The sequence below is a fragment of the Camellia sinensis genome, chromosome 15, assembly GCF_055761805.1.
Source record: "Camellia sinensis isolate YWXY chromosome 15, ASM5576180v1, whole genome shotgun sequence".
NCBI classification, from domain to species: Eukaryota; Viridiplantae; Streptophyta; class Magnoliopsida; order Ericales; family Theaceae; genus Camellia; species Camellia sinensis.
The window spans coordinates 76690624-76708203 of NC_138975.1; the positions used below are offsets into that span (position 1 = coordinate 76690624).

Sequence of the window (17580 nt, forward strand, 5' to 3'; positions counted from 1 at the left end):
TCTGGCGAAGGAAACACTAGTTGCTCTGTTGCACTGAATCTCTGACTTGACAAAGTCTATCAACACAAGTCCAATGTACTCGGGGGATATTAAAGCCTTCTGAAGCTATAGTTCCGAGACTACCTAGAAAAAGAGAAAACAGACAGCACCTCAGCCTGATTTCACCAACACAGATATGAGCATAGCTGAATGACTGTGCTCTCTCCTGAATTCTACCCCAAAATCAGATACCCTCAAACTGATACTCAGACATTGCAACTGATACTTGCATTCCTGTAGAGACATACTCTAATAGCACATAGTAAGTAAGTAAGAGCCAAAACACCCCTATGGTGGGGTAAGGTTTCCCTATCCTATTTTCGTCAGGAGCTAGGGTTTCACTATGCACACATGCGGTTTCAAACAACCTATATTTGGGTGAGCAACCTGTCCTAGCTTGGAATGATCTCTATGGCTTCCGATATGCAACTAGGTCGAATGGCCAAAAGGGTGCCTCGACGGAACCGAGGTTTGTGTTCCCATCGTGGCAGAGCCCGTAACTAGTCAGCCTTATGGCACGCTTTTCCAAGCGAGCCTCCAGTAAACCGTTCAGGAATAATAGATGGAAAACACTGTGACGTAGGCGCACCAATGCAAATGCAATGCAAAGAAACACATAAGTGTAGACAAAACAACATATCATGAGTTCCAGTTAAGTTCTCTAAATCCCCAGCAGAGTCGCCAGAAACTGTAGACCACCCCGAATGCTCCCTGCGCGCCCCTTTTTCGGATAGTGCGCGAATCGGGTTCTAGCTACTGCAGTTCGGACTCCCTGTCACGGTTCTAAATCTAATCTCAGAAAGTGCAATGTAAGACTGATAAATCACCAAAGAGTCCAAATCTGGCAATTGGTTTTGAAAAATCAAATTTGAATCAAAAGTGTCAAACATGGATTGCTTTGCCAGATTTCAGAGTCGCAACCTAAATATTTTATTTTTGAAAAATTTAGGAAATCCTGACTCGTGCCAATGGCCACGTGTCCATCATAACCAAAGTTACCACGGCTCGGGAACTTGGGTACGAGGGGGGAAGGTCATCAAATGAGCACCTGCGCTCGCCCAATCAAAGGATCGGCCTCTACTATCATGATATGTTGTTCTATAGACACATGTGTTCTTGTTCCGGTTTATTAGCTAACCTTACTATGTGATGCACACAACATACAAGTATAGACTAAATCACTCGATTTGTAACAAAACATCTCATGTTCGTTTTTGGAAAATGGTTTGGAAGTGCTACTCGCAAGTAGGCTAAAACGCGGATTTGCCACCCTCAAGTGGGCTTAAAACTCACATTTGATGAATCATTCCAATTTTGGCAATCGAGCCTTCACCCACACCCATTCATGCAGTTAATCACTTAAGCAAATAGCCTCATGGCAAGTACGCTATCGTGGCAACACTCACACTCGTGCAAGTATGCTAAAGCGTAAGCACTTACAGTGTACTCCGAGCCAAAACAGAAAACTAGTTAGAAATCAATACATGATCCTAGCTATGTTAAGATACCTAATGCCACACATGTGAAAATGCAACTAAAACAGGCTCGGCTTGCTAAGATGGCATATGAATGCAACACTTGATAACATGCTTTGAAACATGTATTCAAGTAGGTATTAAAATACAATGCGGTTGAATGATGCGCAGAGCCCGGTGCATGCAAGACAAATGGATGATGCACACATGCAAAGCATAAAATATACTATTTAAAATATGCCCTAAACTAACCATCAAAAGCTGATAAGTAAAAGGGAGAAAGAAATGGGGTTGGAAGACATGCACACACACACGCACACTTATTACAACAATACGCCCTCTCGCAGGATGGTCTGAATAAATAAGCTAAGCTAAGCGAAGCTACTTATTAGAAACCAATTAAATAACTATTCTAGATAATTGAAATATTACAAAGATGAATTAGATTAGCTAACCACATTAACTAACTAATTACAAAACTGATAAATTAACTAACTACGTAAAACAGTAAAATGGCCCCGAGGGCGAGGGAGAGATGCATGCTCAGTTCGCTTCCGCTTGAAAATGCATTGCCTTGCCATGAGTTGCCTCTGTTTGCACTCACAGTGATTTCAGAGTATCATACGGTCTTCCAGGTTGCACCTGCTCCAAAACAGGAAGATTTTGGACAATTTTGCTGAAGGTGGCCGGCCGGCCACCTCAACTGGTCGGTAGGTTACCTCAACTGGCCAGCTGGCTAGTGCAAGTGGTCGGTCGGCTGGTGCAAGTGGCCGGCCGGCCACACCTCCTTCCAAAATTCCAATTTTGCTGCAACAGAGAACAACAAAGGCACAACAATGCATTTGCAAGGAAATGTGTGTCCAACTACTCTCTTTATCATTTCTCAAGCTCAAAGGAGCATAGTACTCGGCTCTCAAGCCACCAACCACACATCTCAATGCATGATGGTCGAAAGCCAAGTTTGCACAATGTTAGTGAATGCACAAACAACACATAAGAGCCTCCACCTCTATCATGCATGATCAAGAGGGTTGGCGACCAAGAAATGTGACACATTTCATCACTATAAGTACGAAACGTCCAACATTTCTTGCGTTTGGATTAACGTCCGATCCAAACACAATGCAATGCAAACAACATGTGTTATCTTGGCATGTTTTACTTTGCTCAATTCTTGTCTACACATTTACATTACCAAACCATTCTTTAATTGATTTGCTACAATGTGATAAGTCTTCTAATAGGAAAGATGGCCACAGCCACAAGCACCTTGAGCATGAAAGGAGTCTCATGCTTTTGGTTAGTAGAAACCCTCAAGAAAAGGCTAAAACCATTAGGCATGAGAGCCTCAATTTCATGCTCAAGCCAACAGAGTGAATTAATGGAGTGCAATAGCATATATTTCAGCACTGAAATAGCATGCAAAAGACACTAAATCATGCAGGGCATGCATGCAAGACATGTTAAAGGCCAAAGGTATTGAAACTAGTGAAGGACACAACACTAGAGACATGCAATATAATGCTCCATGGACCAAACCAGCCCTAAATAGACCTCATGCATGCCAAAACAGTGGCCAAAAAGTGCTAAGATGATAACATAAAAGGGAAGAAAATGCAAGCTCAACTTATGGCTCGCAAGTAAGATACAAAGCTCAACTCTCAAACACATTGAAAGAGTGATATATACGAGAGTATGGCAGAGATATGAGCACTGAAATCACATGCCAAATGATGACGTATCATGCAAACATCACAAGTATAGCATGCAAGAGGCCCTAAAACTCAAAGTTAGTCAAAGCCACTTACACCACAACCATGCAAGGCAAGCCTCAAAGGGCCAAGACCACTCAAAACAGAGTTAGAGCATGGAAAAACATGAGTAAAAAAATGTTGAGGCAGAGCTAAAACAAGCTAGAACAATGGACTAACTCATGAAGCATACTATGCTAACAAGAAAGATTGCACTAGAGGTGTAAGATGTGAGCAACCAATGATCAAACAAGCCAAAAAAAGAGTTATGGTAGGTCTAAAAAGTCACAAAAATAAGCTTGAACCAAGCCACAAAGAAGTAGAAACACATGCTCATTTTGTGGGCCATCAACACAAGCAAGCAAGACAAGAGGAGAGGGGACCACCCCCTCATATTTGGGACCTCAAAACCACATTTCTACCACTGAAATTCCCATGGAATTCAGTAGTTAAAGTGCCAAAATGAGGTGGTTCCAAAAGCTTTAAAGGATGGCCCAAAAGAATAGCAAATAAGGCATACAAGGGGGTGAAACACCCCCAACTCCCACAGGGCCTCAAACAACAATTTTTAATACTCAAAAATAGAGTTTTTTGTAGTTGACAACTAGGCCAAAATAAGTATGCAAAGATGGCCTAAACTAGTATATAATAAACAAGCTTAAAAGGGGAAGAAGCTTACTGTGATATCCTTGTTCCGCAATATGTTAATTAGTCCTTAATATGAGCATGATTATGTGTTTAATATGATTTTGTGTGCCATTATGTGAAAATATGTGGTTTTGAATTTCTATCTGTTCACCGTAGGAAAATCTATTTGATTATCTGCTTGGGAAATTAAATTGAAGGTCATATCGGCCACAGAACCCGAAATTGATTACGCCATTGTGATTGGCATAATTTTTAGAGTCTACGGTGAAATTTAATTGAAAATTGATTCGGATAAAAATAAACAGATTAATTTGGCGCTTTAGTGCTCAATTATTTAATATTTGTAATTTTGGTTAGTGGGACTTTTATTTAAGGGCCTTAGTATAATTGATTCCTCTCTTTTATATCATTTTTGCCTGAAATCACTCTAAGGAGAGAGGAAGAGGCCGGCTAGAGAGAGAGAGAGAGAGAGTAGGAGATTGTAAGTTTGATCTTGAAGCTTGATAATTTGAAGACCAACTCAAGAATTTGTTGTTGATTGGAAAAATTGAGCCTCTAGGTAAGCATTTGATCTTGAATTCATAAGTTTGAATTTGTGATTTTGTAAGTTCGAGGTTTGTTTGTGATCAAGATCATAAATTGAGTTAATCATGTTGAATTGAAGGTCAATGTATGCATGTATGTGTGTAATTGCCTTGAATTTGCATGTCTGAGCACAAAATGTATGATCCATATAAGTTTTAGTTGAAGCTCATGTTCTTGACCATCTCTTCATCATATAAGTTGAGAATGACGTTTATATGTCACATGCATGTGCAAATCATGGAAGTATGAGCCTTCAATGTTTGAATTTAAGATGTTGGTGATGAGTTTGGGTTAATTTGAGCCATGCATGTAAGTAATTCATGGAATTGAGCTTCATAATATTGTAATTTGGTGGTTGAACCATGTTAGTACATGTTTATGTAAAGTTTGGGCCATATTGTGCAAGAAATGTTGGTTTAAATGTCGAAATTGAACTTAAGAACACTGCTGGAAAAACCCAGAAAATTTGATGTCCGCTCGAGCGAGGGAACCGCCGCTCGAGCTTGAAATTCGTGCTTCCAGTATATTTTGCAGACACGGTGCCCGGTCGAGCGGGGGAAGTTGACGCTTGAGCGGGGAGATAGGTAGAAAGACTTTCCTCTCGAGGGCCCGAGTTCACACTCGAGCGTGAATTTGATGCAACCAGTGCTTTTGCAGACCTATTGGGCCCGCTCGAGCGGGGAAGTCCACGCTCGAGCGGGGACCCTGTTTCTGAAAATTTTGTGTGTTCGTTTTGTGTTTCGTTTTTCGTTCTCTTTCACTTCTAAGCACTCTTAGGCATACATTGAGTATTGTAATTGAATTAAAGAGATAAGAATGAAGCCTAAAGAGGAATATGTGAATTAAAGAACGGATTGAATTATTTGTAACCCATACGTGTTATGTGATATGTAGGGTCAAGCTCTAGGGCAAATCCACAAGCCGATGACTGTGAGTAACATCTGAAATATGTTGTTGTCCAATTGCTTACTTCTATGTAAGTTTTGTAAAGTTCATTAATTTGAATGGTGAACAAAGTTTGATATGAAAGTTTGAAAGGCCTAAAGGCCGGTTTGAAATGAAAGTTTGAAAGGCCTAAAGGCTAGTTTGAAATGAAAGTTTGAAAGGCCTAAAGGCCAGTTTGAAATCAAAGTTTGAAAGGCCTAAAGGCCAGTCTGATATGAAAGTTTGAAAGGCCTAAAGGCCAGTCTGATATGAAAGTTTGAAAGGCCTAAAGGCCAGTTTGATATGGAGGTTTGAAAAGGCCAAAGGCCAGTTTGACATGAATGAATTGGGCCCAGGGCCGTCTGATGTATAATTTTCCAATGTATTTTCTGTATTTGATATTATTCATTGAGCTTTCACTCACGCTCATTCGTGTCCTTGTAGGTGAGCCAAGAGAGGTCCAGACCCAGTCCCAGTGAAGTCTGTATGGAACAACCGGGTTTTGGAAAGTCAGCCCATGTGCCTCACGCACGAGGCTCGCCTTCGCCTTTTTGTCATTTTGTTCTATGTTGTCATGTTGGCGAAGTCTTTGTATATGTCTGTATATAGTTTTCATGGGTTGACTTAGTTTTGGATGATCCTGCCTGTACAGAACTTTATGGTACTGTATTTCTGTTGTGAGTTATTAATGTATGTATGTATAGTTTGTTTTGGCGTGCCATGTAAGCACAACTCTATGGACAAAGTTTAAAATTTTGCTTCTATTTGGCCCCTTTACTCTGATGAGTTATGTTTGGTTTGACTTGAGGCCGTAGGTAATCTCAGGATTACTGGTCGATTATGGCCTAAACCCATAGGGGCGGGTTCGGATCGTGACACAGTGGTATCAGAGCACGAGTTAATAACTCACACACTTGTCCAATAGAGCAATAAGCGTCTAGAAAAGATCTAGGATGCATTCATGTGATAAGTATGAATCTGAAAGCATCAAGAATACACTTAACTGTTAATGGGAACAACTATGTGTTATAAGTTTGTGAACTGCTTGCATTCAAATTATTTGATCATGTATGTTCTCTAGTATATGCATACCTGTGTACCTTTTGTATAAAGTATAATGCAAGTTTAATCCGATGGTGAGAACAAGAGGTGATGAGATTGAGGAATCTTCTACTGCTAGGCATGATAAAATGGAAAGACGGATTCATGAAATGGCAGAGACATTGAGGCAACAACAGGAATGGCAACAACAGTGGCAGCAGCCATATCCTCCACCTCTGTCTCTGGCACCTTCTGTGCCAGATAATCAGAATGATGATCGAATCATAGCTCTCACCAAAGAGTTCAAGAAAATGAAACCACTACAGTTCCATGGTGGATTAGATCCTTTGAAAGCTGAAGCTTGGGTCCTCAGCATCGAAAAACTGTTTGAAGTGTTCCCGTGTTCGGTGACACAGAAAGTGCTTCTAGCCACCTTTATGCTAGAAGACGAAGCAAGAAGATGGTGGATGTTAATGCGTGAGAGTTACAAGGATGCTGATTGGGCAAAATTTCTGGAAATTTTCTACGACAAGTACTTCCCGCAGTATGTCCGGGATAGGAAAGTGGTAGAATTTATGGAACTGAGGCAAGACAGTATGACTGTAACCGAGTATGAGGCCAAGTTTACAGAATTGGCCAGGTTTGCGCCACATATGATCGATATTGACTATAAGAAGGCGAGACACTTTGAAGGTGGGCTCTGAAGTGACATATTAGAAAGGGTGAATGTCTTGAAGCTAGAAATCTGCATCGGGGTGCTAGACCAGGCCATAATATTAGAGGCTAACATAGCTAGACAGACTAAGCCAGCAACAGAATGGAAAGGCAACAAAAGGCAAGGCTTCTTTTCGAAGAAGAAATTTTCGGAAAAGCAAAATACGGGCTCCTCAAATACTTCGAATTCTTCCCAAGACACATCTCCCATGTGCAATATTTGCAGCAAAAGGCATCGTGGAGTTTGCTACCGTGTGTCAGGAGCCTATTTCAAATGTGGGAAACAAGGGCATATGGCCCGAGATTGCAAACAGAATAGTGGAAAATTTGCTGCTAGTTCGACAGCGTCAATCCCAAAACCAGGAAATGCTACGAGATCTACTCCCGCCGAAGATACCGTGAGACAAGGGAGAGTTTTTGCGCTTGTTCCGGGCGATACCTGGAATGCCAACGCAGTTGTCTCAGGTACCATTTCTATATGTAATCAGGATGCTTTTGTGTTAACTGAGTCTGGATCAACACACTCATTTGTAACATGTGCATTTGCATCTAGACTGAGTAGACCTCTAGAATTATTGTCGTATCTACTCTGTGTGTCTGCTCCATCTGGGGAATCGGTATTGTGTGAACCTATTTATCGTTTTTGTGACATGCGAATTGGGAACGCCATTCTACATGTGGACTTGTTACCCTTGAACTTTAGGCACTTTGACATAATTCTGGGCATGGACTGGTTGACTAAATATTGTGCCACCGTTGACGGTGTGACAAAACGGGTTGTGTTTAGACCACCAGAACAAGAAGAAATTGCGTTTGTGGGTAACGGGGTTGTGATGCCCCTGTTCCGTAATATGCTAATTGGTCCCTAATACGTATGTGATTTTATGTTTTGATATGATTTTTGTATGCCATTATGTGAATATATGCGACTTTGGAATTCTACCTGTTCACCGTAGGAATATCTGTTTGAATAATCTGCTCTGGAACTTAAATTGAGGGCCTTATCGGCCACAGAACCCGAAATTGATTACGCCACTGTGGTTGGCATAATTTTTAGAGCCTACGGTGAAATTTAATTGAAAATTGATTTTGGTCAATTTAAATTGATTAAATTGATGAATTAAGTACCCCATTATTTTATATATAAATATTTGTTAGTGGGGCTTGTTGTATATTAGCACTACACTCCCCTTTAACTCTGATGAACTCAAAAATCTGAGGGGATTCAATTGTGAGAGAGAGAGGGCTGGCCTTGGTGAGAGAAGGGGAGAGAAATTGTGCAATTTGGCTTAAAGCTTGGAATTTTGGGGATTTAGCTCAAGAATTGATTAGAGCTTAGAAGGTCAAAACCTCTAGGTGAGTAATTCTTGGATTATAGTTCGTAATTTTGTGTGTTCAAGCTAATTTGGTGATCAAGAGTAAGATTGAAATGAAATTGTGTTGGAATTGTTGAATTGAAGCTTAATATGTGCATGCATGTAAGAAATTACTGTGAAATTGCATGTTTGAGCACAAATGTGTGTAATCCATATGTAATGTTAAGGGAAACTCATGTTTTGATCACCATTTGGGTTATCCAAGTTGAGAATGTGGCTAATTCATCACATGCATGTACAATTTGAGAAGATATGAGCTTGAATGCATGGATTTGTTATGTTGGTGTTGAGTTTGGCATATTTTGGGCCATGCATGTAGATAAATCAAGAAGTTGAGCTTCATAATGTTATAATCTTGCATTGGTACCATGTTGGTATGCTTATATTTGAGATTTGAGCCATTGCATGCAAGTAATGTAGCTGGAAAATCGAATTGGAGCTCAAGAACACAGTTCTGGGTTTTCCAGAATTTTGAGGTCCGCTCGAGCGGGGAACCTGACGCTCGAGCGGGAAATGCGTGCTCCCAGTACTTTTTGCAGACTTCATGTCCGCTCGAGCGGGGTAATTCACGCTCGAGAGGGGGAGCTATTTTGACAGGCCTTCTGCTCGAGCGCCCTAATTTAATGCTCGAGCGTATTTTTGATGCAACCAGCACTTTTGCAGGCCTATAGGGTCCGCTCGAACCGGGAAGTCCACGCTCGAGCAGGTACCCTATTTTCTGAAATTTTGTTCATGCGTTCTGTGTTTCGTTTCCCGTTCTCTTTCACTTATAAGCACTCTTAGGCATATGTTAAGCATTGTAAATGAGTTGATAAGATAAGAATAAAGCCTAAAGAGGAATATGTGAACTAAGGAACAGATTGAATGGTTAATGACCCTTTTGTGTTCATGGAATGTGTAGGGTCAAGCTCCAGGACGAATCCACAAGCAGATCACTGTGAGTAATATCGATATTTGAATGCTTGTGAATGTCTAATTGTCTATTCCCTTATAAGCTTTATGAATTGCTAATTGGGATTATGGACGTGAGTCTGATATGAATAAACATAAATGGACCCGAGGTCGTTTTGAAACGAATGAATGGACCAAAGGTCGTTTTGATGTGAATGAATGGACCAAAGGTCGTTTTGAAATGAATGAATGGACCAAAGGTCGTTTTGAAATGAATGAATGGGCCAAAGGTCGTTTTGAAATGAATGAATGGACCAAAGGTCGTTTTGATGTAAATGAATGGACCAAAGGTCGTCCTGATATAAATGAATGGACCAAAGGTTGTCCTGGTGTAAATGAATGGACCAAAGGTCGTCCTGATATAAATGAATGGACCAAAGGTCGTCCTGATGTAAATGAATGGACCAAAGGTCGTTTTGACACATGTGAGTGGGCCAAAGGCCGTTTTGACATGAATGAGTAGGCCGAAAGCCGTTTTGACATGAACGAGTGGGCCAAAGGCCGTTTTGACATAAATGAATGGGTCGAAGGCCATTTTGACATAAATGAATGGGTCGAAGGCCGTTTTGATATAAGTGAACGGGCCGAAGGCCGTTTTGACATGAATGGAAATCTGAATGGGCTAAAGGCCAGAATGTTTGGAACTACAGTCACTTGATTTGAATCTCGTATAGTTATATATCTGTTAAATGGAAATATGAATTGGGCCTAAGGCCGTTTGGAACATGTTGTTCTACATTGTTATGTAACTTCTGTATTTGATTTGATATTATTCACTGGGCTATCGCTCACGCTCATTCATGTGTTTGTAGGTGAGCCAAGAGAAGTCCAGACCCAGTCTCAGTGAAGTTTGTATGGAACAACTAAGGTTTTGGGAGAGTCAGCCCTTGTGTCTCACGCACGAGACCCGTCTTCGCCCTTTTGTTATGTATTTACATTTTGTCAGGTTGGCGAAGTTTTGTATATGTCTGCTTATAGTTTTTATGGGTTGACTTAGTTTTGGATGATCCTGTCTGTACAGAACCTATGTCACTATGTTTCTGTTGTGAGTTATTAACGTACATATGTATGGTTTGTTTTGATGTGCCATGTAAGCACATCTCTATGGACAAAGTTTTAAATTTTGCTTCCCTTTTGGCCCCTTTACTCTGATGTGTTAAGTCTGGTTTGGTTTGAGGCCGTAGGTAATCTTAGGATTACTGGCCGGTTATGTCCTTAACCCATGGGGGCGGGTTCGGGTCGTGACAGGGGTAGTGCCTCTACCTTATTTGATATCTGCAATGAAAGCATGTAAATTGATCAGGAAAGGGTGTCAGGGTTATTTGTGCTATGTGTTGTCTGAACAATCTGTAAATGATGAATTGAATGACATCCCTATTGTTAGAGAATTTCCAGATGTATTTCCAAATGAACTACCAGGGGAATTGGTGGATGGGGCGATAGAATTCACTATTGAAACTATATCAGGCACCCAGCCTATTTCTAAAACTCCCTATATAATGGCTACAGCTGAAATGAAAGAATTGAAAGAACAGTTACAAGACCTGCTTGACAAAGGATTTATCAGACCTAGCACTTCACCATGGGGTGCACCGGTGTTGTTTGTGAAAAAGAAAGATGGAACCCTATGCTTGTGTATCGACTATCGGGAACTGAACAAGGTAACAATAAAGAATAAATATCCCTTACCCCGTATTGATGACCTGTTTGACCAGTTGCAGGGATCACAAGTGTTTTCTAAGATTGATTTGAGATCCGAGTATCATCAGTTGAAGGTAAAGGCAGAAGATGTTGAGAAAACCGCATTCAGAACGAAGTATGGACATTTTGAGTTTCTTGTTATGCCATTTGGAGTGACTAATGCTTCGGCAGCATTTATGGACCTAATGAACCGAATTTTTAGAACCTACCTTGACGAATTTGTTGTGGTTTTTATTGATGACATTTTGATATACTCTAAAGATAGACTTGAACATGAACATCATTTGAGAACTCTCCTGCAAATACTTAGGGAAAGGAAATTGTTTGCTAAACCAAAGAAATGTGAGTTTTGGTTGGATGAAGTTGTTTTCTTAGGGCATGTGATCAACAAGGAAGGGATTTCAGTGGACCCACAGAAAATAGAGGCAATTGTGAATTGGCCTGCACCGACCAATGTAACAGAAGTCCGCAGTTTTATGGGTTTAGCTGGGTACTACAGGAGGTTTATGAAAGATTTTTCAAAAATAGCTGTGCCTCTTACCCAACTGACACGCAAAGGGCAACATTTTGAGTGGAACGATGAAAGAGAATCAGCCTTTCATGAATTGAAAACAAGATTGACCCCTGCACCGATTTTGACACTGCCATCAGGTACGAAAAATTTTGTAATTTTCAGTGATGTGTCTTATAAAGGTTTGGGTTGCGTGTTAATGTAGAACGGAAAGGTTATTGCTTACGCCTTCGAACAGTTGAGGTCACACGAGAAGAATTATCCAACACATGACCTAGAATTGGCAGCGGTTGTTTTTGCTTTGAAAATCTGGCGGCATTATCTGTATGGGGCAAAGTGTGAAGTCTACACGAATCACAAAAGTTTGAAATACTTTTTCACACAGAAAGAGTTGAATATGCGGCAGAGGAGATGGCTGGAATTGATAAAGGATTATGATCTAGAGATTCAATATCACCCCGGGAGGGCTAACAAAGTTGCTGATGCCTTGAGCAGAAAATCAATAGGGAGTATGGCTTGTTTGCTTACTGAACAGAGAGAGATTTTGCAAGATTTTGTGAAGTTTGAAATCGAAGTGGTAATGTGTGAACAGGACAGATTGATAGCCGCTATTACAGCCGAACAAGCAATCTTTGATGAAATTAAACAGAAACTGAAAGAGGATGAATTCCTCAAGAAAGTGATTGATGAATTTGAAACAAGTCTGAAAGCAGAGTTCAGCATTGAAAATGAAGTGTTGAAATTCCGAAACTGAATGTGTATCCCAGATATTCTAGAACTCAAGAAGAGGGTTTTAGATGAAGCCCAAAGACCCGTATTTGCTATACATCCGGGTAATAATAAAATGTATTGGGATTTGAAACGGACCTATTGGTGGCCTAAGATGAAGAAAGAGATTGCAGAATATGTGTCCAAATGTCTTCAGTGTCAGCAAGTCAAAGCTGAACATCAGAAACCAGGCAGTCTACTTCAACCTCTCCCTATTCCTGAATAGAAGTGGGAGCATGTGACTATGGATTTTGTTGTTGGCCTACCTTGAACTTCTCGAGGTATGGATTCTATTTGGGTTGTAGTTGATAAACTGACTAAATCTGCACATTTTCTGCCTGTCAAAACTACATTTACTGCTTATAGATTCGCTACTACTTATGTTGATGAGATTGTTCGTTTACATGGAGTTCCGGTATCTATTATTTCGGATAGAGATCCAAAATTTGTATCTAGATTGTGGAAAAGTTTGCAGGAAGCTATGGGGACAGAACTAAGGTTCAGTACTACATTCCACCCACAGACAGATGGGCAATCAGAACGAACAATACAGACTTTGGAAGATATGCTTCGAATGTGGGCTTTAGATTTTCAAAGGAGTTGGGAAGATTTGCCAATTGTAGAATTTGCATACAATAACAACTTCCACTCCAGCATCGGTATGGCACCATACGAGGCTTTGTATGGTAGAAGGTGTAGATCACCTATTTGTTGGACAAAAGTCGGGGATAGAGCTTTACTTGGGCCTGAAATTGTGCAAGACAGTTCTGAGAAAATCAAAACTATTCGGCAAAGGCTCAAAACAGCTCAGGACCGACAAAAGAATTATGCCGATGGTCGAAAATGACCTCTTGAGTATGAGGTCAGTGACCATGTGTTTATTCGTGTGTCCCCAATGAAAGGCCAAGTCAGGTTTGGGAAGAAGGGCAAGTTGTCGCCCCATTACATCAGGCCGTTTCAGATTTTGCAAAGACTTGGTCCAGTTGCCCATAGAGTTGCTTTGCCACCGGGATTCGAACAGATCCATAACGTGTTTCATGTGTCGATGTTGAGGGGTTACCTCCGAGACCCGTTCCATGTGATTGATTATCACTGGATAGTTACTGATGAAAATATGGAATATGCCGAATGGCCGGAACGAATCGTTGATCGACAAGTGAAACAATTGAGAAGCAAGTCCATCCCAATGGTGAAAGTGGACTGGAAAGAACACTATGAGACAGATGCTACATGGGAAAAAGAGGAGGAAATGCGACTATGCTATCTACATTTGTTTCCCGACGAAGGTAAAATAAGTTTGGAGGGCCAAACTTCCTAAAGGGGGGAAGACTGTGATATCCCTGTTCCACAATATGTTAATTAGTCCTTAATATGAGCATGATTATGTGTTTAATATGATTTTGTGTGCCATTATGTGAAAATATGTGGTTTTGAATTTCTATTTGTTCACCATATGAATATCTGTTTGCTTATATGCTTGGGAAATTAAATTGAAAGCCTTATCGGCCACAGAACCCGAAATTGATTATGCCATTGTGATTGGCAAAATTTTTAGAGCCTACGGTGAAATTTAATTGAAAATTGATTCGGATCAAAATAAACAGATTAATTTGGTGCTTTAGTGCTCAATTATTTAATATTTGTAATTTTGGTTAGTGGGACTTTTATTTAAGGGCCTTAGTATAATTGATTCCTCTATTTTATATCATTTTTGGCTGAAATCACTCTAAGGAGAGTGCAAGAGGCCGGCTGAAGAGAGAGAGAGAGAGAGTAGGAGATTGTAAGTTTGCTCTTGAAGCTTGATAATATGAAGACCAACTCAAGAATTTGTTGTTGATTGGAAAAACTGAGCCTCTAGGTAAGCATTTGATCTTGAATTCATAAGTTTGAATTTGTGATTTTGTAAGTTCAAGGTTTGTTTGTGATCAAGAGCATAAATTGAGTTAATCATGTTGAATTGAAGGTCAATGCAAGAATGCATATGTATAATTGCCTTGAATTTGCATGTCTGAGCACAAAATGTATGATCCATGTAAGTTTTCGTTGAAGCTCATGTTCTTGACCATCTCTTCATCACATAAGTTGAGAATGAGGGTTATAAGGCACACGCATGTGCAAATCATGGATGCATGAGCCTTGAATGTTTGAATTTAAGATGTTGGTGATGAGTTTGGGTTAATTTGAGCCATGCATGTAAGTAATTCATGGAATTGAGCTTCATAATATTGTAATTTGGTGGTTGAACCATGTTAGTACATGTTTATGTAAAGTTTGGGCCATATTGTGCAAGAAATGTGGGTTTAAATGTCGAAATTGAACTCAAGAACACTGTTGGAAAAACCCAGAAAATTTGATGTCCGCTTGAGTGGGGGAACCGCCGCTCGAGCGTGAAATTCGTGCTCCCAGTATATTTTGCAGACATGGTGCCCGCTCGAGCAGGGGAAGTTGACGCTCGAGCGGGGAGCTAGGTAGAAAGACTTTCCGCTTGAGCACCCGAATTCACGCTCGAGCATGAATTTGATGCAACCAGTGTTTTTGCCGACCTATTGGGCCCGCTCGAGCGGGGAAGTCCACGCTCGAGCGGGGACCCTGTTTCTGAAAATTTTGTGTGATCGTTCTGTGTTTCGTTTTCCGTTCTCTTTCACTTCTAAGCACTCTTAGGCATACGTTGAGCATTGTAATTGAATTAAAGAGATAAGAATGAAACCTAAAGAGGAATATGTCAATTAAAGAACGGATTGAATTATTTGTAACCCATACGTGTTATGTGATATGTAGGGTCAAGCTCCTGGGCAAATCCATAAGCCGATCACTGTGAGTAACATCTGAAATATGTTGTTGTCCAATTGCTTACTTCTATGTAAGTTTTGTAAAGTTCATTAATTTGAATGGTGGACAAAGTTTGATATGAAAGTTTGAAAGGTCTAAAGGTCGGTTTAAAATGAAAGTTTGAAAGGCCTAAAGGCCAGTTTGAAATCAAAGTTTGAAAGGCCTAAAGGCCAGTTTGATATGAAAGTTTGAAAGGCCTAAAGGCTAGTCTGATATGAAAGTTTGAATGGCCTAAAGGCCAGTTTGATTTGGAAGTTTGAAAAGGCCAAAGGCCAGTTTGACATGAATATGTATAATTTTCCAATGTATTTTCTTTATTTGATATTATTCACTGGGCTTTCGCTCATGCTCATTCATGTCTTTGTAGGTGAGCCAAGAGAGGTCCAGACCCAGCCCCAGTGAAGTCTGTATGGAACAATCGGGTTTTGGAAAGTCAGCCCATGTGTCTCACGCACGAGACTCGCCTTCGCCTTTTTGTCATTTTGTTCTATGTTGTCATGTTGGCGAAGTCTTTGTATATGTCTGTATATAGTTTTCATGGGTTGACTTAGTTTTGGATGATCCTGTCTGTACAGAACTTTATGGTACTGTATTTCTATTGTGAGTTATTAATGTATGTATGTATAGTTTGTTTTGGCGTGCCATGTAAGCAAAGCTCTATGGACAAAGTTTTAAATTTTGCTTCCGTTTGGCCCCTTTACTCTGATGAGTTATGTTTGGTTTGACTTGAGGCCGTATGTAATCTCAGGATTACTGGTCGGTTATGTCCTAAACCCATAGGGGCGGGTTCGGATCGTGACACAGTGGTCTCAGAGCACGAGTTAATAACTCACACACTTGTCCAATAGAGCAATAAGCATCTAGAAAGGATCTAGGATGCATTCATGTGATAAGTATGAATCTAAAAGCATCAGGAATATGCTTAACTGTTAATGTGAACTACTATGTGTTATAAGTTTGTGAACTGCTTGCATTCAAATTATTTGATTATGTATGCTCTCTAGTATATGCATACCTGTGTACCTTTTGTATAAAGTATAATGCAAGTTTAATCAGATAGTGAGAACAAGAGGTTATAACATAGAGGAATCTTCTACTGCTAGACATGATAGAATAGAAAGACTGATTCAAGAAATGGCAGAGACATTGAGGCAACAACAGGAATGGCAACAACAGTGACAGCAGCCACATCCTCCACCTCTGTCTCCGGCACCTCCTGTGCCAGATAATCAGAATGATGATCGAATCATTGCTCTCACCAAAGAGTTCAAGAAAATGAAACCACCATAGTTCCATGGTGGATTAGATCCTTTGAAAGCTGAAGCTTGGGCCCTCGGCATCGAAAAACTGTTTGAAGTGCTCCCGTGTTCGGAGACACAGAAAGTGCTTCTAGCCACCTTTATGCTAGAAGACGAAGCAAGAAGATGGTGGATGTTAATGCGTGAGAGTTACAAGGATGCTGATTGGGCAAAATTTCTAGAAATTTTCTACGACAAGTACTTCCCGCAGTGTGTCCGGGATAGGAAAGTGGCAGAATTTATGGAACTGAGGCAAGACAGTATGACTGCAGCTGAGTATGAGGCCAAGTTCACAGAATTGGCCAGGTTTGCGCCACAACGTGATCGATACTGACTAGAAGAAGGTGAGACACTTTGAAGGTGGGCTCCGAAGTGACATATTAGAAAGGGTGAATGTCTTGAAGCTAGAAACCTGCATCGGGGTGCTAGATAGGGCCATAATATTAGAGGCTAACATAGCTAGACAGACTAAGCCAACAACAGAATGGAAAGGCAACAAAAGGCAAGGCTTCTTTTCGAAGAAGAAATTTTTGAAAAAGCAGAATACGGGCTCCTCAAATACTTCGAATTCTTCCCAAGACACATCTCCCATGTGCAATATTTGTAGCAAAAGGCACCGTGGAGTTTGTTACCGTGTGTCAGGAGCCTATTTCAAATGTGGGAAACAAGGGCATATGGCCCGAGATTGCAAACAGAATAGTGGAAAATTTGCTGCTAGTTCAACAGCATCAGTCCCAAAACCAGGAAATGCTACGAGATCTACTCCCGCCGGAGATACCGTGAGACAAGGGAGAGTTTTTGCGCTTGTTCCGGGCGATACCCGGAATGCCAACGCAGTTATCTAAGGTACCATTTCTATATGTAATTAGGATGCTTTTGTGTTAATTGAGTCTGGATCAACACACTCATTTGTAACATGTGCATTTGCATCTAGACTGAGTAGACCTCTAGAATTATTGCCGTATCTAC

The 17580-nt window shown here is 40.6% G+C and overlaps 1 pseudogene; it reads right to left on the reverse strand.

Annotated features, from left to right (window-relative positions):
• Positions 1 to 223: 223 nt before the first annotated feature.
• Positions 224 to 17580, reverse strand: part of LOC145813072 (uncharacterized) — a 68662-nt pseudogene continuing 51305 nt past the window's right edge.